A 24,828-nucleotide genomic window follows, 5' to 3' on the forward strand; every position below is an offset into this window, starting at 1 on the left:
TGCGCATCTGCACTGACCATGTCTCATAATTGTGTTCATCTAGCTTCTCAATCTGGAACATTGGAGACGACGCCATTTTAATTGTTTTCTATGTTCTTGCGTTAACCACACAATCCAATTCCGCTTAATATTGACCACAACGTTCTGGGCCTATAACCTCTTGGGAATATGTGTCTTCTTTCTTCTTTTCGGAAAGATTTTCCCCTTATATATTTGCCAATTAAGCGGAACACAAAGATATTCAATTTTATACAAAATTTATTAAGGAACAAAAACAATTGACAAATTGAAATTCAGAACAACACAACTAGACGACAAGCAATCGAATCGATAGAATGAAAAAAAAATATTTGACATTTTCAAATTACAATACACAATATTTTTCAAAGAAGAATATGTTTGTTGAAACAATTTAAAGCAAAGTATTTTGATACAAAGTGTTTTCCCAACAGATTTTTAAAGAAAAATACTTTGCAAAGGTCATTATCGATGGGGATTTTTTAAAGAATATTTTTTCAAAGGCCATTATCAACGTGGATTATTTAAATATAATTTTTCAAAGGCCATTGTCAACGTGGATTTTTAAGAATATTTTTTCTAAGGCCTTTATCAACGTGGATTTTTTAAATACTATTTTTTTATCAATGTGGATTTTTTAAAGAATATTTTTCAAAAGCCAATATGAACGTGGATTTTTTAAAGAATATTTTTTCAAAGGCCTTTATCAACCTGAATTTTTTAAAAAATATTTTTTTCAAAACTCTTTATCGACGTAAAATTTTTAAAGAACATTTTTCAGAAGCTGTTATCAACGTGGGTTTTTTAAAGAATAGTTTTTCAAAGGCCATTATCAAATCCACGGTGATAATAGCTCTCGAAAAAATCCACGTTTTACCCTCCACTGTAACTGCCCACATTCTGCCCATTTCAATATTGATTTGCACGTGCCAATGATGAAATGAATAAAATATCAATCCGCAAAATTGAGAGATACACTAGAGGAGCGAGCAGTGACATTCGTATAAATAAATGTTCCCATTGAAAATGGAACGAACAAACGTCATACCGTCCGTCCGTCCATTCAACTCGTTGTTTCATTTTGTTTGTGTCGGTTGGTTGGTCTCTCGATATCATCATCCTCATCTTACCTTTCATATCATGGACATAATTAAATGTATCTGTTTAATAGGACAGGACAACCGATAGCTATGCTTAGGGGTTGTTGTCGACGATGATAAAACAGGAGGAGGTGGGGAGGAGTGAGAGATTGTTTGTTACCTTTTGTGGATTTTATCATTACCGAATAATTATCGTTGTTTTTGTGATGATACCCATGACAGGAGGGCGATGTGAAAGATGTGTTTATTCCAATTTTACCCTCTTTGGAAATAATAACAACAACAACAATAAGAAAAACTTAACAATGTTTGTAACATTTTGAAATTTGAGTGACTAATTTGTACGCCGCCGTTCTTCATCCGTTCTTTCCCCTTTGACTACACAAGAATATATCGATGGTCTATTTGTTGTTTGTTGCTGTCATCACCCCATTGTTTGATTTATTTATTAGACAAGTGATGTGTGGAAGAAGTCTGTCTGTCGGTTTGTCTGTCTGTCCGCCAGATCCTTTATGCTGTCTACACAACCACCAAGCATGCTGGCTGGCAGGCAGCAGTGGCTGCTGCAATGTTTACATTCTCATTCACATCCGTGTTAAATGCACACCCGGGAAATCACTTTTCACAGGCCCTCCGGTTGTTGTCTCTACATCCACATATTATGTTTATCAACCAGCCACTCATCCATCCATCCGTGGGTAATGAATAAATATGGGTTTTGTGCTTCACTTAATAACGGGATGTTTTGGCACTTTGTGTCGTCGTCGACTGACTGTTACACAGATGGTACTTGATTTTATTAGGACATTGATAGTCATTTTAGTTGAGAATAACAACCACTTTTCGATTCCCCCCTACCACCACTAGAATATAGAGTAAAGGCTGGTCGGCATGCGGCAAACATTAAGAGTAATAAAGGTGGCATTAAAATCAAGGTAACATAATTGTTGATATCAGCAGCAGCGGCACCACCACCACCAGTTACATGGAGTGTGCCTTCAAGTATCAGTTTTATAATCCGGCTACATGGCATGGGATTTTTGTTGAAGATAGTTGAGCCGCGTGTTTTCTCTAACAATACGACTTTTACTAATAACCCCCTGCAGGGTCTTATGCGGTATTGTTGCCGCACCCCACACAGACACGCATTCGACGAGAATAAATGAATGCATGCTACATTCACTAAGTCTACAGTTATTAGTTCAATAATACTTAAGCAGGAAATGACCTTTGTGAAGGGTAACCAATGCAAATAATCGCGAGTGCATTCTGACTAATCTTCTGAAATGAATAATTAATTAGGACAAGGAAACAACAAGTTATTGAACTAAATGCCCAGGTGGAATCCCTAGTTGCAGTTTCTATGACAATGACCGTTGGAGATTAAGAAGATATGCATTTGTAGATCATGTAATCTTAATCGATTATTTTAGGTCATTTCAGTTGATCTAGAGATGTACATTGTGGTCAATATCCTCTGCATATTGATTGAAGTAGGGGATAGAAGCTCGCTGTCGGTTTAGCGGATAAATGTGATTGCTACCCAAGACGTCCAGTAGATATATTAGGTACCTACGATCAATCTAGATGGTTCTACTTTTATTAACAGAGTTTTCCGTTGGAACCGCCATGGAAATAAGCTTTTACGGATTCAACATTGGGACCACTTCTGGTGCCAATTTAAAACTCAGAAGCTCTTCTCACATTCGTTGAACTACTCCCAACCACAGATATGTCGGAATTAACGTGAGCACCTACCTTCAGTACTATAAACACCGGACGAAGACAATGTGTCCATCAGCAGCCCCCAACACCGAAGTGTGAGTGCCAATTTGTTCCCAAGCATTTGGCCGTATTCACCCTTGGATTGGGGCGGATTCTATCTAATTCTCCTGCTTTTATATGATCAGACACCCGATTGATAATGCAACTCCACATTCGAGTCGAAACTCTACCCACGATTTGGGTCTAAACCACGCCTACACCAAACTGTCAGGCTAAATCTTATGGACCTAGGGGTTCCTGACATCCGTGGTACCTGAATATAGCCTCTAGTCAGGCTTCGTAGTATAGAACTACTACCAGTTGAACTCCAAATATCCCACAGCTGCGATATTCGTCACTACAATTAACATCCGAAAATGGAATTCATTGGCGGATATTACGATATTTCAGTTGTTTGTCCACCTACGTCAACCTACCTTGAATCAATATAAGGCTGAGGAGTTCTATTTGGAATATCATTTTTTTGGAATACCCCTAATAACCACTTAAAACTTTCGCTATTTAGCATACCCTTCCTGAATACTATCTTAGGATTACTAAAATATATAGGCTTCTTCTCCTAGCAAGATAATAAAAATTGAGGCGGTTGTATCGTCAGGATTTTGATTTGGCTCAAAACCACGTGTTTGCCTTGGCAGCTGCGGGGTGTTCTCCGAATACGGCATTTTCACTGTATATTTGTACTGCCTGCGCAATTACATTAGTAATTCCGTATTCATCTCTGATCTAAAGATTCTCGCGTGTACATTTGGACTTCTCTCTCTTGATAATGCAGATCACTCCTGACGTGCCTGGTTGGTGAAACCCTGTTCACTAACTTGTGGCTGGGATGTGCACGGTGAAAACATCCAAGCGGTTACTGCATCGACAACATGTTGTTTTGCTAATGAACTGGTAAAAGATTCGTCTCCTTGTTAATGTTGTCTACTGGTGCCGTGAGGAGGCATCCTGTTGCAGGTCATAGGTTGCCATTCTAGAAAGTTTGAATATTCAAACGGGTGCTGCATCAACAACATCTTGTTATGCTGATGCGCCCGTAAAATCTCGTCTCCTCATAAAGGTTGTCCACTTGTGTTATGAGGAGACAACCTGTTGCAGATCTCAGGGCAGAAATCTTGCAGGTTAGAATATTCGTATACGGCGTAGCGCTAACACCTGCATACCACACTGGCGTCGCATAGCCTACCACAGACCGGCCTATTGCTTTGTAAAAGGTCCAAATATGACATTTTGAAAGCAAAATGTTCGAAAACTGTGTAAACAATTTTCATTTCGGGGGAGGTCCGAGCCCCCGTAAAAATGGTATGTGTACGACCTTACGATCTTATCTGAAATAGCTGTGGCTTGCGTGGACGACTTAATCATGCTACCAAACGTTACGCCCAATATCTTGGGGTAGTTAGTGCGGGAATATATTTTCATATTCCTCAGATGGAAGAGCTGCATTAAGTCAGTTATGTATGTAGATATTTTACCTATCACATATGCCAACGATGAAAGGACCCGACCCCAATATCTTACTATCACCGGCATACATTACGATCTCTTTGTCCTCTGGAGAATGTGGCATTTCAGAAAGGTGACGTTTAAACAGTTCACTCCGCCTTGGAGAAATCCATGCATCACTCTACAAATCTTCGACTTCTTATTTCTAAATTCTACAAACAATTGCGGCGGTTCACACATATAGTTGATTACCCAACGTTTCAAACACGGCTGGAGGTGAAGTCTCTGTGTCCTCCAACAGCTTGGTATGGTTGACGATATCGAAGCCCTTGGATATGTCAAGAGCCACCATGACTTTTCGGTCGCATGACCTTTCTGGTTCAGTGTGAATATGACGTGTAATGGGGTTTCGAAACTTTTCATTTTGCGGAATCCATGCTAATGTTGGACAACTTCTAAACAGCTTCTCATCAGAAGGAGGAGTAGTGCCTCTACAATATTCGCTACTGGCGAAAGAAGGGTGCCCGGCCTGTACGATAGACCTCTGTTGGCATCATGGCACGACTTCAGTAGCAAGACCACCCTGCCAACTTGCTAGGCTCCTGATACGATAAATTGAGAACACTTGTCAAATACTAAACACTGCGGCTTCATCCACTTGCTTAGGCATTATACCATTGAGTTGCGTGTGGGTCCCAGGCTTTGGATGATTTTGCGTTTCAAATGACATCTTCAACATCGTTAAAGGTGGTGGTACCTCCTCCTTGTGCTCTATCACTTTCGGAGTGCTTTATAAATTGAGGATTAAAATAACACTCGCACCTCCTTGTGTTTGTCACGGTCATGCCGTTAAAAGTAACAGCCGGATTCGAGAGTGATTTAACCGTTGCCTACAATTTTCCTAATGATATACCAATGTTAAATTGCTTCAGGTCAGGTTTTTCCACTCTTTCCACCTATGCTCTCCAAACTGTTGATTTCAAGAGTATGTTCCCTAACTTTTGAATCTTCAGGGTTCCTACGACGAAGCTCATGTGTTGATGACGTATGTCTGTTGAGCCAAGTAACAATCCACCTAAAGGAAATAATGACTCCATTAAAGAGAAGTTTCATTTTGTCGGCCTATATATGTGTCAATATTTTAAAAAAATTATATTACGCTGGGTGGTTATGGTCCTAACTCTTCTACACATCATATCGACTTTGACAATTTCAATTATTTTTTTAGTCTTGCAACTAAAAATGGTGGATTTGAGAAGGCATCATGTTCGACCAAACCATACAAAAGCTACTTTTCTTATATTTCAGCTTATATGGTGATCCTGGCAAATCTCAACTTATTCGAACCTTCGTATATATAATTCGAATGTCATGTCGATCCCGTTCTACCCCTACTAAATAAAGGGGCTTTTTTGCTAGGAGGTAGTTTATTCTCTCAGAACTCAAAATGCAAATAACATCCAAATCGGTTGGTACATTTGGCCAAAATCGTCAAAATACCAAAAATCGGGCGTTACCTTTGTATGGGAGCTATACCCAAATATGGACCTACAACCACTAAAAATGGTTTTCTATCTGTTCGGCTTGTTATAATCCTACGTTTAAAATTTGGAGGTGGTAGGTTGACTATAACTATTTTTGGCACTCTTTTCCATACAAGTGGGACGGTCTAGAAATATATTAGTGCAATAGATGCATGCCTGCAGCCCTTTGAAAACAATTGTCTGTGCCAAGTCTTAAACATATGACGACCGAACCGCATTCGGAACGATGAACTACTTAACAGAAGTAATTAGATCACCGTCGTAATTTAGGTCTGTCAACGACAATGGATTTAAATTTGTATGGAACCTTAATACTAAATTAGAAAAAAAATACATATGTTATGTTCGGGTCACATTTTGACCCACACCTTTTAATAAATGAAATGCAAATGTTTAAATTTGTATTACTAACTTACTTATCTGGCCTCTTACAGAACATTTGTTCAATAAGCCGAACTAAGAAAAGATCTCCATTCCTCTCTGTTGCTGTATTTTTGACAATCTGGGATATGGCGTTTTCTGATGCCGTATTTCACTTGTTCGCTCCATCGAAGCTTGGCCTTCCAGTTCTACGGCCCTTATTTATACGCCTTTTTAGCGGGTTCATCATTAATAGACAGCGGAATTTTATGCAACCCCTATTTTTGATCCGATTATTGTCAAATTTTGGGTCTGGGCATATTTTTGGCTTCTGATTAAATTGCAATCGAAACATATGACATATGCAAAATTTATGCATTTTAAATATTTTCTTATGCAACAAATATTTCAATAATAGGTACAAAAATGTTTGTATGCACAATTTTCCTGTTTAAAATTTAAGTCAATAAAATAGAGAAATGTATAACCACAGCCACAACCTTCAAACTACCGAACATCGGGAGGTATCGATCTATGAAGACAATATAAAGGCCTGGACTTATACCGACAAATTTCAAGTGGAAAGTTTTATACCCCCAACGAAGACTTAATACAAAAATTCAGCCATTTCAGTGGTACATTGAGGCCACAACCTTCAAAATACCGGAAATCGGTCGATATTCACCGTCAACGCAGATTGGCCCGTAGAGTTTTCGAAGAATTTTTCTCTCTAACATACCAAACACAGTCTTATCTGCTTGCGGAAGTACTCATGCTTCGGAACCATACATTAGCACGGGCAGTATCAGTGTTTTGTAAAGTGTTACTTTTGTTTGACGAGATGTGGCTTTATTCTTAATCTGCTTACTAAGCCCAAAAAATCATCTGTTGTCCAACACTATTATATTTCTTATTTCACAACTGATGTTGTTTGTTGTGCTTATGACGAGGTAGACGAAGTCTTTAACTACCTCAAAATTATAGGAGCCAACTTCCAAAGTTGGTCCGAATTTTATGGATGAATTGCATGTCGATGCCATGAAGTTGGTTTTATCGCCGTTTACTACCACACCGACTTTAGCAGATTCTCTTTCGACTTTTTTAAAGGTATCAGTTACATCTTTTACCGATCGACCCATTATGTCAATGTCGTCGGCATAAGCAAGTAAAATATGGCTGTTTGTATATATTGTCCCACTTCTTTTGACTTTCGCATCTAGTATAACTTTTTCCAACAGGATGTTGAAGAGCTTGTCTGAAACCTATTTTTGTAGTTAACTTTTCGAAGAGGTTTTTTCCCATTTTAAGTGAGGACCGTGTATCAGTTTATGTCGTCTTACAAAGCCGAATTAGCTTTGCGGGAATACCGAAATAAGATATGGCGTGGCATACTTTTGAACGTATAAGGCTATCGAAGGCTGCTTTATAATCGACTAAAAGATAGTATATGTCGATCTGCATTTCTTGGGTATTTTCCAGGATTTTCCTCAAGGTAAATATGTGGTCAATGGTGGACTTGCTAGGTCTAAAGCCGCATTGGTATGGTCCGATTATTTCGATGACCATAAACTTTAGTCGTTCGCACAATATCTCTGACACTATATTGCAGGCAATAGGGAGAAGACTTATGCCCCTATAGTTAGAGCACACAGTGTAATCTCCTTTCTTGTGGACGGGACACAAGATGCTCAGATTCCAATCGTCGGGTACGCGTTACTCCTGCCAGATGGTACTAACTAGCTGATGCATACACCTCAGCGTGTCGGCTACGGTTTTGAACAGTTCAGCTGGTAAACCATCGGCTACTGGTGCCTTATTATTCTTCAGCCGCTTTATTGCAGTGTTGACCTCGTCTTGGCCGGATGGTATACATTCAATACCATCTTCTGGGATTGGATCTGTGGTATCTTCGTCGTCTTCGCTACTATAGGATACCAACCGTTTGGAAAAATGCTCTTTCCATATCCCAAGCACACTATCGGTATCAGTTACCAAATTAGTCTCTACAGGAGTATGTACCTGTACCTAAGCCATCAGTTTGAGGCTTGACTCTTTGGTAGAATTTTCGGACTTCATTCTGGCTCCTGTACATCTCGATTTTTTCACACTCCCGCTTTTCCATCTCTCTCTCTCTTTTTCCTGCGGAAAAGACGTTTCTCCTCTCTCCTTTTCTCCCTGTATTCTCTCGTGCGCTACGCGTTGCTACGGATTGTAAAGTAGCCCTATATGCCGCATTTTTTCTCTTCGGTGGCAGCACGACACTCCTGATCATACCATGGATTTCTTGGTGGAGGTCTCTGGTATCCAAGTATGGATTTTGCGGCTGTTTGCATGGAGTGGGCAATGCTTTGCCATTGCGCTGATATGTTATCGGGATGAGGAGTGCTTTGATTAAGCAATTGGGCTAGTTGAGTGGAATATGCTGTGGTTATCTGTTGTGATTGCAGCTTACCGATGTCTAACTTTCTTGTTGTGTCTGTTCGTACTTTGTTTGCTACGTTTAAGCGGGTGCGTACCTTTGCTGCAACAAGGTAGTGGTCCGAATCAATGTTTGTGCCTCGGAACGATCGTACATCCAACACGCTCGATGAATGTCTTCCATCTATCACAACATGATCAATTTGATTTCTTGTTTTCTGATCTGGAGACAGCCAGGTGCCCTTATGAATATCGAGATGATTAAATCTGGTACTGCTAACTACCATGTTTTTTGCAGCTGCAAAATCTATCAGCCTCATACCATTGTCAGATGTTTCACTGTGGAGACTGAATTTCCCGACTGTTGGGCCAAAGATATTCTCCTTTCCAATTTTGGCATTAAAATCGCCTAGAATGATTTTAATGTCATGGGCAGGGCAACGGTCATATGTTTCTTGTAAGCGCTCGTAAAATATATCTTTGGTCTGTTCGTCCTTGTCTTCAGTGGGAGCATGAGCGCAAATAAAGCTGATGTTGAAGAATTTAGCTTTTATTCGAATTGCAGCAAGTCTTTCATTCACTGGGGTGAAGCTTGATACCAAATGTGTTAGCCTCCGACTAACTACGAATCCGCAACCAAACTCATGCTTTACGTCATGGCAGCTATATATACAGTGCGTCACCTTTAGGTGTTGTTGTAACGCCTTTCCCAATACATCGTATTTCCTGTATGGCAGTAATATCGACCTTGTACTTTTCAAGTACGTCTGCCAATGCGAAGACTGCACCTTCTCTATAAAGAGTGCGAACATTCCAGGTGCAGATTCGCAGATCATGGTCCTTAAAACGTTTGCGGGGTTCGTTAACTTTAGAGGGGTTCGTTTTTCTTTTCTTTCGTTTTTTCATAGTAGGCTGTTTTTCTAGGGGAGGGTTACTAACCCGTCGCCTAAAACCAAGTTTTTAACGTTCTTATGGGTGAACGCACAGCACATATTGGCTCACTACCTTTAACAGGTGTTTGAGGCAGTTCCCCAGGTGACACCATGGGGGGTCAGGGTCCACTTGACATGAGAGAGGTACCAATATAAGTCCCGGGCTTTGCCATGTTAAAGCCGGTCAGGACCGTTGCTTGATATCTTTCATCTCCTACATCACCATGTATACGTTGAAGCTTAAATATAATTTAAGCGTTTATTCGTGTATTTTCATTTCTAACAAAAATCTAATTACAATCTTCAATTGCCAAATAATGTAATTAACAACAAAATATTCAACATCATTTAAATCTCCAAAAATGTTTTCCAATCAAAAAAACATCATCTCGCAATAGAATCCTTCAAGGTGTGGGCATGGGGAGTTCAATCACTGACTTCAAACTCATTTGGATAGCAAAAAATCACAGGTTGTGGATTTCACAGTTCAGCTTCAGTGAACTCAACATTTTTGGTTGTTTGACGCTGTTGTTGTTGTCATGGTGATAAAATTAATTGGAACTAATAGAAATTTGAGTGTCTGATTTACGAGTGCATGTTTGTCTGTATGTATATTTGTTATTGTTTGTTATACCTTGGTGAAGTTATGAATGTAAATATGTATGTGACAACTCGTGTCTATTTACATGGAGTAAAATTGTTTGATAAATTTTGACAAAAGATGAAACAGGCCTCTGTACAGCCAACCATTCGCCCGACCAACATTCGTACCTACATTGAGGGTGTTGCTAAGGTGATAGATTTTTTGTGTTTTCTTCATCTTTCATTTCGTTGAAATTTTCTTTTCATTTGGCTGAGCGCACACAGCTTCAAAGGATTTCTGCCCCACGTGTTCTCAAAGTTTTATTATTATTGTTCTTTGTAAGTTTCAACTTTTTTCGTCTACAAAAGGGGAAGTTGTTGATATACCTGAATTGAGATTAGTTTCGAAAGAAATACCTTATAAACAGGTAACATCCGATACTCTATGACGCCAAAGTAAAATAGATTTTGGTAAAAAAATTTTTGCATTTAAAAATTGTTATTAAAATTGTCCAATCTATATAAATAAAAATCAAATGTCGTTCATTGATAATGACATCAGTTGAGAACGGCTGGACCGATTTCTCTGCCTGAAAGACGCTGCAATTATCGTCGAGTTTGAAGGATTGTTTAATTGGTGGGTTCTCGCAGTAGACCCCGGCTCCTGTGCCATCCTCCATCTTAGAGCCGTCTGTGTAGATGGCCAGACCGCCAAGAGGAGGACTGCCACTAGACCAGGCATCCCTGCTGGGAATTGTCACGTTTATTGGGTTGAAGTTGAGCGAAGTGGGTTCATTAACTGGAAAATCCTTAATCGTTAAGTGAGGATATTTTCTTTCGAACCTTCTCACAAACTTTAGGTTCTTCGGAATTAATTTAAATTCCCCTTCGGTGATATTCGCTTGCAATACGATATCGCAAAACGATAGTCCTTTCTGTCCATTGCTTCTTTACTTGCTGCATTTTTTGAGGTTAAAGGTTTTTGTGACTCATCCATGACGTCCATGGTTGCTTCACACTCTCCGACAACTTCGTCCACCGCAGTTTGTCTAAGAAGCAATGGTAGTTTTTCTCCACCTGAACATGTTGGAGATACGACCTTGTCAGACAGAAGTGCGACTCAGCTTGACGGGTGGAGGGAATAATAGTGATGTCCATTATTCCTTCCTCATTGTTTAAGGTTGAGTCGTTCACATCGTCCGAACAGGTCCGTCCTCCACATTTTTTAGTGGGAGAAAATTTCCCTCAATTTTGGAGAGAAGTACCCTACTATGTCTGTTTAGACTATAATTTATGATATCTAAAACCGGGCTGTCGTCCACGCCCCTAATTGGAGCACAAAGCGAGGTGGTAGGGGAAATTGAGGAAGAGTTGTCCGTGTCCATGTTCCTAATCGTCAACGAGAGGGAGGTAGTTGCACTTGTAGAAGTGAAGACTGAGGGTGCCAAGGCATCCACACCAACATCAGCCGAAGTTTTTGGTTTTTTTGGGGTTTTTTAAAGTTCGAATATCCATACGTTACTGAGTTGTTGGAAGGTCAAAAGGTCAACCGTGGCATTGCCTCCTTACCACGGCAAGGGCTTGACAAACCAAGTTCGATACCCGTGGATTCGCCCAGGTATCAACGAGGCTCCGTTCAAATACAGTTTATAGGTACCCCACTGCAAACATTGAAAACACCGATAGGCACGTGTATTACGCATAACACCCCGGTATTGGGGGATCTCTAATGGGTAGGAGATCACTACCTGGATAACCTTTGGCCAGTCGCACTTTCCCGTTCTCAAAAAAGTCATGCAGAACGGAGTTCTGCTAATCCGTTCAGGATAACATGTCGAGTATCGAGAAATTGCGACCTAAGCCCTTGCATCGCGTCAAGATTGTTACCCCTGACAGGGGGTAATTACTTTTTTTGAAATGTTCGTCATAACCCAACTTAGGTTTTTATGCAAAGAAAAGTTGACCACGCCCACTTTTGGGTACTTCTCTTTGCCATATTTAAAATAGCGTCATATCTTTATGAATAAAAATCAAATGCCGCCATAACCCAACTTTGATTTTTATGGAAAGAAAATTTTACCACGCCCACTTTTTTTCAATTTAATTTTTTCTGCAAAAACTACTGAACCGATTTCCTGAAATTGTCAGGGAATATACAGGGATGGCCCCCGAAAACAGGCTACATATTGCATTGAATTCCAGAGGGGGCGGGGTACCTCCCGTATGCGATATTTAAAAAAAAACAAGTAAAAAAGTATCAGTATCAAAAGATCCTCGAACAGAACCACACAAAAATGTTGAACATTTATGTGGCTCGTACTCCAAGGGTTGTAAAGACATGGCCCAAATTTGAACATAAACAAAGTTTCGACAATATTTAGAGATCGAAAGTTTGAACCAAATTGGTTGCTACGTCTATAAGAAGTCGCACGTATCAATTTAGCGAATATTTTCGAACTTTTGTGGGGGAGGTACCGGAAGGAGTGGACCTATAAGCACCACCTTCGAATTTCATCTAATATTCGAAGAAATATCATAATATCCAAAGTGTGGACGAACGCGGTATTCGGCCCGAGCTCTCCAGCCACTACATATGGTGACATAGGGGTTGTTTTTACAAATTTCGGCCTGTTTTCTCAAGAAGTATGGACTTGCCCTTGAAAAAACTTTTACTGTCGTAACTGAGGCAGTGAATGCAAGTAGTTTCAACAAAAAATCAAAGTGATTCGAGACCAGGTTTTATAGTGAATTTATCCAAAATTTTGTGTGGAAGCTACCCGAAGGAGTGGACAAATATAGTCCATATTCGAACCTGATCTATAAAAAAAACATTGTTCCACAACATCCCATACGGGACAAGGGAGACTTCTCTCATATCAATGAGTGCACCCCGATTCATATTTAGCTCAATGATATGGGACCTACTGTTTATCGCCGAGTCCGAACGGCGTGTCTTAAGACACCACTTATGGAGAAGTTTTTCAAGGCTGAAATACTCAGGAAATGTCGCCAACATTACTGAGGGGTATTTTGCCACCGTTGAAAAATGTTTGATGTTGCTTGGCCGGGGAATCGAACCCCCGACCTTCTGCGTGCAAGGCGGGCGTGCGTACCATTGCACCACGGTGGCACCCAAACCTGAACCTGATCTATATCTGGTAGATATATTGGGATGTGTAAAGCATGCACCAAATCGGCCACTCCCATCAAGAGTTATCGTGCGCACAATTTTTCCGAACATTTTTGAGCTTTTGTGAAGGAGTGGATCGATATGGCTAATCTTCGAACTTAAACTAAGTTTGCACAAAATACTACGAAGCCACATTTTGGACCGAATCGGCAGATCCGTCCGAGAGTTATCTTGTACTCCAACTACTACACACGGTGTCAGGAAGAATGGGCTTGCCCCTGGTGAAACTTGTACCGTGGTATAGGGGACCGTGAATACAAGTTGTTAAAACAAAAATCAAAGCGATTCGAGAACAGGTCCTAAACTAAACTTTTCCGAAATTTTGTGTGAGATGTACCCGAAGGAGTGGTCCGATTGAGTCCATATTGGAACCTCATCCAAGTCTGGTAGAAACTTTAGTATGTCCAAAGAAAAATCGGTTACTTTCTGCGCACAAATTTTCCGAACTATTGTAGGGGAGGTGCCAGAAGGAGTCGACCGATGTAACCCATCTTTGAACTTAAACTAAATTTGGACAAAATATTATGCAGGCCAAATTTTGGACCGAATCGGTTGATCCGTTCGAGAGTTATCGTGCGCTCCAACCAGCCAGACAGACAGATGGACGGACATGGCTAAATCAACTCCAAATTGTCTGAAACACATTTCGCCCAAACATACTTGGGGTCTAAAACCATTATTTCGATGAGACACAGTTTGTCCATATGAAAGTGTATATACCCTCGTTAGCATAAATGCTGAGGGTATAAAAATCGCATAAAAAATGCATATGTCAGATATTGCCAGTTTATACTGATTTAGTAATAGACATCCGATTTTAACTGTACTCAACTAGTTCAGAGTGCTTCTCTAAGTTTTTTTGGCTTCCATGGTAACGCTAAAACACATTTCTACCAAAGTTTGTTTAAATAGGTCTACGTTTTGGTATAGCCCCCATATAACGGCCCATATATAGTACGCGTCACTTTAAGATATTTTGAATGTATTAGTCCCATTTGACCACATAATCGGTTGTAATTTTGTATTTATTGTTTCCAGAGGCTAGAAACATTTTCCGATTTTCGTTGTTTTGAAGGTTGTGGCCTCAATATTCCTCAGAAATGGCTGATATTTGGTATTTAGCTTTTGTTGGGGGTATAAAACTTTCCCCCAGAAATTGTAAGGTAGAGGTTTACGCCTTCATATAGCTCCCCATAGAACGGTTCCTCTCGATTTTCGGTATTTTGAAGGTTGTGGCCACATTAATCCACCGAAATGTCGCCCCATATGAGCTGTTTTGAAGGGAGTATTATCAGTTGAGATAAATGTACTACTGCTGCAATAAAAGGAAGAGTTTAGTACTTTCATAATTGTTCCTATTCACTTCAATATAGTTCGTGGTGGAGGGTATAAAAAGTTCGGCCCGGCCGAACTTAACGCTTTTCTTACTTGTTCATAAAATATACATGTCCCTTAATTAATTTTAAGTTGAAATGGAGTTAAATAGCAAACTTTAGAAGCCTGGATTGAGACCAAGGTGGATTTATTTATCGTTAATATGGCCTGGTACCATTTTAGTCCATCTGGCAACCCTCTCGATTGAATTATTCTCTGGGTAGTTATCTTTGTAATTGATGGAAGTCTATACTTCTGAACTAAAACACTCACAAAACGTCTTATTCTTCAGAAATTCTTTGTATGAAACATACATTGTCGGCCAAAACTAAAGCACCCCCTGAGTACATTTTTTTAAAATGATATATTTTTTTAAGTCAACAAAGTTAAACATTTATTTTTTTATATTTATTTATATCTTTATTATTGGAAAAAACAAACATAAGGATTTCAGAATTAAAAATAAAAAGTTAAAATTCAAAAAACATTTTAGGTTGCAAATATGAGCGGACACAACTAAAGCACCCCCCAATTTGAGGTACAAAAAACTATTGAAATCAATATTTCGTTACGTATCCTCTATTCTGGATGACACAAGCACATCTTTTAGGCATAGAGGACACTAAATTATTAATTAGTGCAGGCGAAACAATTAATGTTCGGAAAATGTAGCCAAAATCCTCAAAATACTAAAAATCTGTAGGTACCGCCATAAGGGGGCTATACCAAAACATGATGCGATATTGTAGATATTTATCCAAAAATGATGCTACAGCATCTTCTGGTCAAAATACAAATCGCTTAGATTTAAAAATTAGCAAAGAGCGATTCACAGAAGAGCGGTAGAGGCCGGCTTATTCAGTCGACGACCAGAAAAAAAACGTTCATATCGTCAATAAATGAAAAAGCCAGACTGGATTTCACCAAGAACCATCTGAACTGTAGTATCCAAAAATAGAGGACTACGCTGTTTTCTATTGAATATAAATTTAATTTAAAATATTCAGATGGCATAAGGCGTGGACGAAATGGGCAACGGTTAAACCCTCAATATTGCAAAGGCACTGTAATCAATGAAGGCGGAAAATAAATGGTCTGCGATTTTGTCTAGGGGTAAGGGACCAATTCATAAAATTAATAGAATTATGGATGGTTTCAACTATCGTAACGTATTAAAAGGCGTGATGTTGCCTATATGCTGAAGAAGAGATGCCACTTAAATGGACATTCCAGAAAAACATATATCAACAGTGGTTAAGCAGTGATTCCAAAACATTTCAACAGAAGTTCTCCGTTAACCTGCCCAATCCCCTTATCTAAGCTCTCGATTGGAACTTTGTGGAGATCGTTAACTCAAAAAATCAACCGAAAAAAATGCAAAACTAGAGATGATTTATTTGAAGCCGGAAAAATAGCCTGGGAAGCAATACCGCCTGAAATAATAGTGTCCTCTATGCCTAAAAGATGTGCTTGTGTCATATCCAGAATAGAGGATACGCAACGAAATATTGATTTCAATAGTTTTTGTTCTACCTTAAATTGGGGGGTGAACTAAAATGTTTTTTGAATTTTAACTTTTGTTTATTAAATTCTGAATGCCTTGTTTTTGTGTTTTCCAATAATGAAGATATATGTAAAAAAATAAAAAGAAAAATAAAAAATAATTTTATAACTTTGTTTTCTTAAAAAAATATAATTTTAAAGAATTGTACTGAGGGGTGTTTTAGTTTTGGCCAACACGGTATAGGACACTGTTTACGTTTAATATGATCTGGTACTACCTTGGTCCATATGGAAACATTCTTAATAGGGATATTCTATACATAATACTATATATATGTCCTTTATTTATGTATAATTTTTGCTAATAAAATTGTTATATACACAAACAATACGTTCACGAAGAACATAGGGCATTAACAAAATATCTCCATCTCTCTCTATCTGTTGCTAGCATCTTGACTTGGTTCCATGAAAATTGTATCACACATCGTATCCATGTATTACGTGGGCGCCCTTGGCTGCCGTGCCTTTGAGGATTCCAGTCAAATGATGATCTTAATATTTCTGATGTTGGTCGTCTAAGCGTGTGACCAATCCATGTCCACTTTCTCTTCCTTATTTCAACAGATAATGGACTGCAGTTTGCCATTTGCCATAAAGCTTCGTTTGAGATCCAGTTGGGCCAATAAATGCGTAATATTTGCCTCAGACAGCGGTTCACAAATGATTGTAATTTCTGTTGCGTTGCTTTTGTAAAGCTCCATGTTGTATATCCATATAGCAAAACAGACTTGACGCTGCTGTTGAATATTTTAAGTTTAGTTTTCTTTGATATGGTGTTGGATCTCCATATTTTATATAATTTCATAAATGCTGATCGCACCTTATTGATACGATCATTTATGTCTTTCGCTGAACCGCCATCTCTAGATATAGTACATCCTAGGTAATTGAATGAGGACACATCTTCAATAGTTGTGCCATTGATTGTCATTGGGATTGAGTTTTCTAAACATATACGCATTAGTTTGGTCTTGGTGAAATTAATTCGTAATCCGACCTTATTCGCGTTTTCAGATAATTTCTTAAGTTTTGCTTCCATAACAGAGTGTTTGTGAGTCATCAGACAGATGTCGTCAGCGTAGTCAATATCACCAAGAAAACTGTTTAAATTCCATCTTATACCATCAGGAACATGTGAATTTGTTTCCTCCATTACCCGGTCCAAGAGTATGAGGAATAATGTGGGGGATAATACACATCCTTGTCTCACTCCAGCTGAGGTACTAAAAGGGTTGCTCTCCTTGCCATTAAAACGTACTTTATATTCTGCTCCATTGTATAGTTCTTGTATTAGAACAACTATTTTTTCTGGTATACCCTTATTTAACAGGGTTTACCAGATAGCATCACGGGAAACGGTGTCGAATGCACGTTCAAAATCAATAAAGAGCAGATAAAGGGGGGAGTTGTACTCTATCGATTGTTCAATTATAATACGCAAGGTGTTAACATGATCTACACACGATCGTCCCGGCCTAAACCCTGCCTGCTCTTTACGCAACGTCTCATCAATTACAGGTTGGATTCTTTGTAGAATTAGTATAGCTATAATTTTGCCGATCGAGTTCATCAATGTTATTTATACCTCTCCAATTTTTGAGGAGTGTTAAATCACCTTTTTTGGGAATAGTAATAACAGTACCCTCTTTCCAGTCATTTGGAATGTTGTTGTTGACCCATGCATTGTGAATAAGTGGAGTTAAGTATTCCGCTATCGTATTGGACCCATGCTTCAAAAGCTCTGCTGCAATGTTGTCTGGGCCTGCCGACTTACAATTTTTCATATTGTCCAATATAGCTATAATTTCCGTTGTTGTTCGGGGATCCGTTGAAATTGCTCTTCTCGGGTTTCGTCTGGTAATTAGTATATGAGTTTGTGATGTGAAATAATCACACCAATGGACTAATTGATCTTCGGTGGTCGTTAGGTCTGAACCATCATTAGCCTTCAAGATTGCCGTTCCTCTGATATTATTACCGCACAGCTCTTTAATGGCAGTGTACACGCTCCTTAGGTTGCCGGTGTTCAATGCTTGTTCAGCTTCGTTTGCAATTTCGTTTGAATATCTCTCACGGTCAATACGGATCATATACGTTACTTTGCGTACTGATTCACGGTATGCAATTCGCGCTTGAGTTTTGGTGGCAGGATATTTAGAACGAAAAATAGCGTTGTGGAGCTTTTTGCGGTTTTGTATTTCCTTCCACGTTTCTGGCCCAATCCAAGGTTTTATATTTTTGGACTTAGTACCGAGAACCGTTTTCGCTGATGTTTTACATGCTTGCTTGATGTGTTGCCAACTGTTCTGAGAGATTTCATTTAAGCGTAGATGTAGGTTTTGGTCGTATGATGTCACTATTGGAGGATCCTTGAGCCAAGCTGTATTATAACTCTCATTATTTTTTTTAAAGTTATTTATTGCTGCTGGTCTCAATCGTAACGTTGCTACTACGAGGTTGTGATCACTGTCAATATCGGCCCCTCGCCTGGACCTGACATCCATTAAAGAACCCAAAAAAAGTTTGCTCACCAAGAAGGGGTCGATTTGATTTCTTGTATAATGTATATTTATGGATATTTTTGTGCGGGAATTTTGTCCCACCGATAAATATCCTATGGCGTGCGACCAGTATTTCTCCATTATTGTTTCTAACGTCTGCAAGGCCATGTTTCCCCATGACCGATTGCAGATTCTCGTTATCCGTCCCAGCTTTGGCATTGAAATCGCCCATGCAAATTGTTATATCACCGACGTACAGGGAATTCGTTATTGCATCGAGTTGGTTGTAAAAGTCATCGTTAATCTCGTTTTCATCCTGTTCTGTCGGGGCGTAACACTGCACGATGCAAATATTTCTAAATTTGCATTTGAATCTTGCTGTAATGATTCTGTCTGATACAGCTTTATGTTTAATCAGCGCACTCCGAGCTTTAGGGAAAACAATTAATCCTACGCCTCTTATTTTGTAGTTTGGGTTGCAGGAGTAAATAAAGGAGTAACCGTTCAGTAAATTTACTGGTTCTGCAGAACTACCTGTCCATCGCACTTCGCTTAGACCCAATATGTCGATATTATACGAGGCCATCTCTTTTCGGACTTGCTCAAGTCTTGTTGGTTCGGAGAGAGTTCTTACATTCCAGGTGCCAATCATAAACCGTTTCTTAAAGTCAAAAGTCGTCATAGGGTTGCTGTTGTTTGAATTTGTTAATGTTTCTGTAATCGGATTAATGTAAGACGTGCGGCTGATTGGGCCACAGCGTCCGATCTTAGTGCTGGGGCTGCCAACGAACCCTCTAGGGCGGGTCGCCTTCTCACTCTAGCTATCAACAAACGGTTGTCTGTTTTATGTTACCAGGGAATACTTGATATAAAATCGGAAGTAGTGAGCTGCTTGGAAAATTCGACAAATGAATCATCTGTGGACACTACCAAGTGAGTGACGGTCAGAGACTTTCCGTAGTACACATTTGAGATTCCCCATAATATTGCTTATTAAAAATTAAATTCATAAAATATTATGATTTTCCAAATTTTACCGAAAACATGGGATATTTTGGAACCTCCATTACATTTCGAAAACATTTATTTGACAACATGCATTACAGGTAGTTATTGGATTTGGTTATTATTGTTGTACTATGTGCACAAATTTTCTGTTTATACATAAAATATTGTCTTAAATAAGTCGACTAAATAATTTTTTGCAAAAAACCCGATATTTTTATCACAATTATCTCTAATTTTGCACAATACAAATTATTTTCTTTTTCTTGGTTTGAAAACAATTGCCCCCCACCCCCACATAGTAGGGTAGCGTATTTAAGCCAACTTAAAAATAAGTCCAAATTTTTTAGAATAAAATGCTTAAAAATTAAATATTTCCCCAAATGTCAAATAAATAGATACATATACATATCTAACAAAAGAACCACAGAAAAAAACAAATATTAATGCTGGAATTATTTTCATATTGTTGGAATTTATCTAAAGCATTGTTTTATTGTTGTAATTTAATTCATCAAACTCTTTTATTCGACAATAAAACAAACACACAAATTTATTTATTCGTAGAATTTTACAATTTACCTAAAAGAGGAATTTTATAATGAAAATATATTTTCAACATTCATCATCGTCATCATCATAAACAAATACAAACGATAGATATACACATTCATATCGTTTATATCGTTTGTATTTGTGGGTGGTGAATTGTGGAAAAAATATATTAAATTCAACATTTCAACAAAAAATGCGTGGAAAATAAAAATATTAAAATCAAATATTACATATACACACACAAACACATAGCCTATGTGATTTTTTTGTGTATCTGCCTGTTTGCGTGTGTATAGATTACATTCATCATCATCCTGACATTATGGTTGGCTGAAGTTCCGCCACCACAATTACAATTTATGTGTGTGTTTCTGTAGTGAACACCCACTTTCGAGGATAGTAGGCAAGCTTACACTGGGCAACATTTTGAAAACTAAGGGAGAAAGTACGTAATAGACTGGTTTTACCTCAAAGGGAACATATCAATGTCGGATTTTTTATGTGGCACCCTTCTAAAATGTTTAGTTTTGTTTAAATTTAAGATTGCCAAAGTTTGAGCTCAATCGGAATATGTTAACATGTGCCACTTGGGCCTCAAAGTTTCCATGGGCCCTTTATATAGCTAATATTAAAATCTGACCCGATTTTCAAAATTGTTTGTAGGATTACTTGTTTAGCCACTACAAAGAACTGGTAAACTGTTTTCATCGATTGGAGAATAAATGTGGTAAGCATCGACCGTTTATGAAAAAACTACATAGTAGTCTTTGAAGATGGACCTGTTGAGGGGCCCCTAGGCAACATCTGTGGGGAGTAGAAATATGGGGCGTATGCAGCTAACTAAAGAATTGACTCGGCTATCAGAAAATGCTGATACCCAATGGATTCATTGTAGAAAGTTAAACAAAATCGACCGATGATGAAATGCCTTCATATATGGGATGGACCTATTGAGGGCTCTCTAGGCGAAATCTGTGGTGGTGGGAATATATGGCGTATGCAGCTAAAGGTAAGGTAACATTAGGCAAATGTTTGCTCCAGCGACATTCAGTGTGCGCTTACTGAGAACAAGTGAGCATAAATGTCGATGCATTATTTACGCTCACTTGCTCTCAGTAAGCGAACACTCACTGTCGGTGGAGCAAATATTTGCCTAATATGACCTTACCTTAAACTAGAGCATTGGATCGGCTATCAGAAAATGCAGATACCCAATGGATTCATTGTAGAAAGTTAAACAAAATCGACCGATGATGAAATGCCTTCATATATGGAATGGACCTATTGAGGGGCCCCCTAGGCGAAATCTGTGGGGGGTAGGAACATATGGCGTATGCAGCTAACTAGAGCATTGACTCGGCTATCAGAAAATGCAGATACCCAATGGATTCATTGCAGAAAGTTAAACAAAATCGACCGATGATGAAATGTCTTCATATATGGGATGGACCTATTGAGGGGCCCCCTAGGCGAAACCTGTGGGGGTAGGAATATATGGCGTATGCAGCTAACTAGACCACTGGCTCGGCTATCAGAAAATACTGCTACCCAATGGATTCATTGTAGAAAGTTAAACAAAATCGACCGATGATGAAATGACTTCATATATGGGATGGACCTATTAAGGGGCCCCCTAGGTGAAATCTGTGGGGGTTCGGAATATATGGCGTATGCAGCTAACTAGATCATTGACTTTGCTATCATAAAATGCTGATACCTAATGGATTGATTGTAAAAAGTTAAACAAAATCGACCGATGATGAAATGCCTTCATATATGGGATGGACCTATTGAGGTGTGGTGGTAGTGGTGGTGGTTTTTCAAAATCGTTTTTATCTTCACACACATCTTCATCGAAAACATCATCTTGTGTTTCGTCGCCCCTAAAGATGGTCCACTGGTGTCACCCAGTTGCAATCCTCAGGGTGGCATTCTGGCAGGTATGTATATTCTGGCTCTACATAGCTTACCAGAGATCGGTCTATTGCTTTGCAAGATGTTACCAAGGATTCTTTGACTGCACCCCAGGTGCTGCCAGTTAGAGACTTGAGAACATTGTTCCCATTTGTGATATTGTCGCAAATAGCAGTGGCTTGCGCGGATGATTTAAAAATGATGACGAACTCTACACCCAGTATCTTGGATAGTCGATCAATATGTTCGGAATGCTGGTGGATTTAGCGGCTATCTGAGGAATATGAACAAAATATTCCTCAGATAGAAGATCTGCTCTGTAGACATTATTTAAGCTACAAGAAATGGCATCGACGATAGGGCCCGACGCCAAAATTGTAGAATCATCCGCATATATTCGCTATGCCACCTGCAATTTTAAAAATGTAGAGGTTAAACAGTTTCGAAAATATAACACCGCCTTGGAGAGTACTCTGTTTCACTCCACGGGTCCTAGATCTCTTATTTCTGAAATCCATGGTTGATTATTGAACAACTGGGCATGGTTGACGGGGTCGAATGTATTCGATAGGTCAGGAGCCACCAAGACTGTCCGTTCGCACGGCCTGTTCTGGTAATGTCCTCGACTTATATGTGTGAATATGGTGTGTAATGCTGTTGTGGTACTGTGGATTTTCCGGAATTCATGCTGATGTTGGGCAGAATCTTTGCTACTGGTGACCAGCAGGAAATCGGCCTGTATGTTTTGCAACTATTGGCACCCTCGCCTGGTTTCAGTAGCAGGACAACAACAATTTTGGTGGCTAATGAAAGATTGAGGACAATTGTCAAATACTCAACTCCGGCTTCATTCAATTGCTTAGGTAATACTATGGAGATCAGGTCAGTTCTACCCACTTTTTCTTCTTGTGATCGTCTACTCGCCACTCTAAATCTTGGGCCTTCAGCGTTCGTACGATTTTTGCCAGGAAAGTCGCCTCTACTGGGAAATTAGGTGTTATTTCGCGTAATGTTGTCTCAGCAACTATAATGTTGTCCCGCAACCTTCCCTCAGCTATCCGAGGATCTGCGGGAATGTGGAGCTCTCCAAAGCGGTGATTGGTCAATTCTCTGAACACTTGCCATTCACCTCTTCCATGGTTTAGAAAAGTATGGCGGTCAGAGGTTATGAAGTCGGGTGGTCTTTTAACGGACACGATGATCGGAAGATGGTATGAGCCAAGGGAAATAATGGGTTACCAGGACACGTAACTTATTAGACCGAATGCCACAATGGTATGTCTGTGCCGAGCCGTAGAAAATGAGTAGCTACCAATTTGCTCGGGCTGTGTTTTACCCCTTTCTCTAGTCATTGCCTAAAACGGAATACCAAGGCTCATAATGAACATTAAAGTCCTCTAGCACCAGACGGTTATTGCCCTCCAAAAAGCGAACGTAAGGCAAAGCTATTCATCGGAGGTATGTACACATTCAGCAACTCTACCTCTGCAGCCCAAACTTTACTGCTACCTCCACCATACATCCCATGTATGGTTCACTAAAGACATGTTCAAGATAGGTCTGTACTGGAAATACTTGTGTATTAGGAAGTCAAGTCCTCCTCCTCCGCTTCTTGTACGATCCTTCGGCAAGACGTTGTAACCATCGCAACGTTGAATGCTACAGTTGACGGTGAGCTTTGTCTCCTGGATCCCGGCGACCATGATGTTATTTTCACTCATAAAGTCTACTATTTTGTTTGACTCTCTTGTGGAGACCGTTGCAATTTAATTGCAGGAATGATTCATTTCCGGGGAGCTGAACAAAAACTTAAGTGTTTTAGATCCTGCGTTTGTTGTTTTTGGGGAGCCTGCGGGGGTGTCTCGTATTCCTACGACGACGATGATTCCAACGACAGAGTTTGAAACACGCTGGGAGATGTTCTGGAACAGCAAGCAGCAACATAACTCCTATCCTATCCTGAAGGCGACTAAGACCTGAGCAGTGTCTGAAGTGCACCCATTCTCTACATTCATTACATCTCACCGAAGTTGGCATATAATGGATGCGTCTCTGGCAAACGGAACAAATAAATGGCCCGGGGTTCTTCTAATCCCTACACGGACCAAAAGAGATCAGACATTCCTGGATATATTGCCGATCCCTTGGTGAAAAAAATATACAAACACAAGGTGACGGGGCCTTATTGAAAATTCCTCCGAGTCAATCCGGTGCATTGAACCGGCCGCCATGGGATTGTGTCATTGTTGTTGACACAGTTACCAACCATTCGTCCTTTGGAACATCTTCTTTTTTCTTCTTTATTTGCGGATCCGTTATTCGGATATAAGCGATCATACAATATTATATGTATTACAAATTAATATATTTTAATGTTTTATGTTATGAAATTATTGACAGCTCTCGATTCTTAGCAGCATTTATTGGATTCGTTTCATCCCAGTATCCTGTCCATTCTTGGATGTTCCTTAACCAGTATGTCTCTCTTCTGCCTCTTGTTCTGTGTCTTTCTATATTACATTTAATAATGGCTTGTAT

This window comes from Musca autumnalis, unplaced genomic scaffold (genome assembly GCF_047663935.1).
Source record: "Musca autumnalis isolate F117 unplaced genomic scaffold, ASM4766393v1 scaffold_1, whole genome shotgun sequence".
Lineage (NCBI taxonomy): Eukaryota > Metazoa > Arthropoda > Insecta > Diptera > Muscidae > Musca > Musca autumnalis.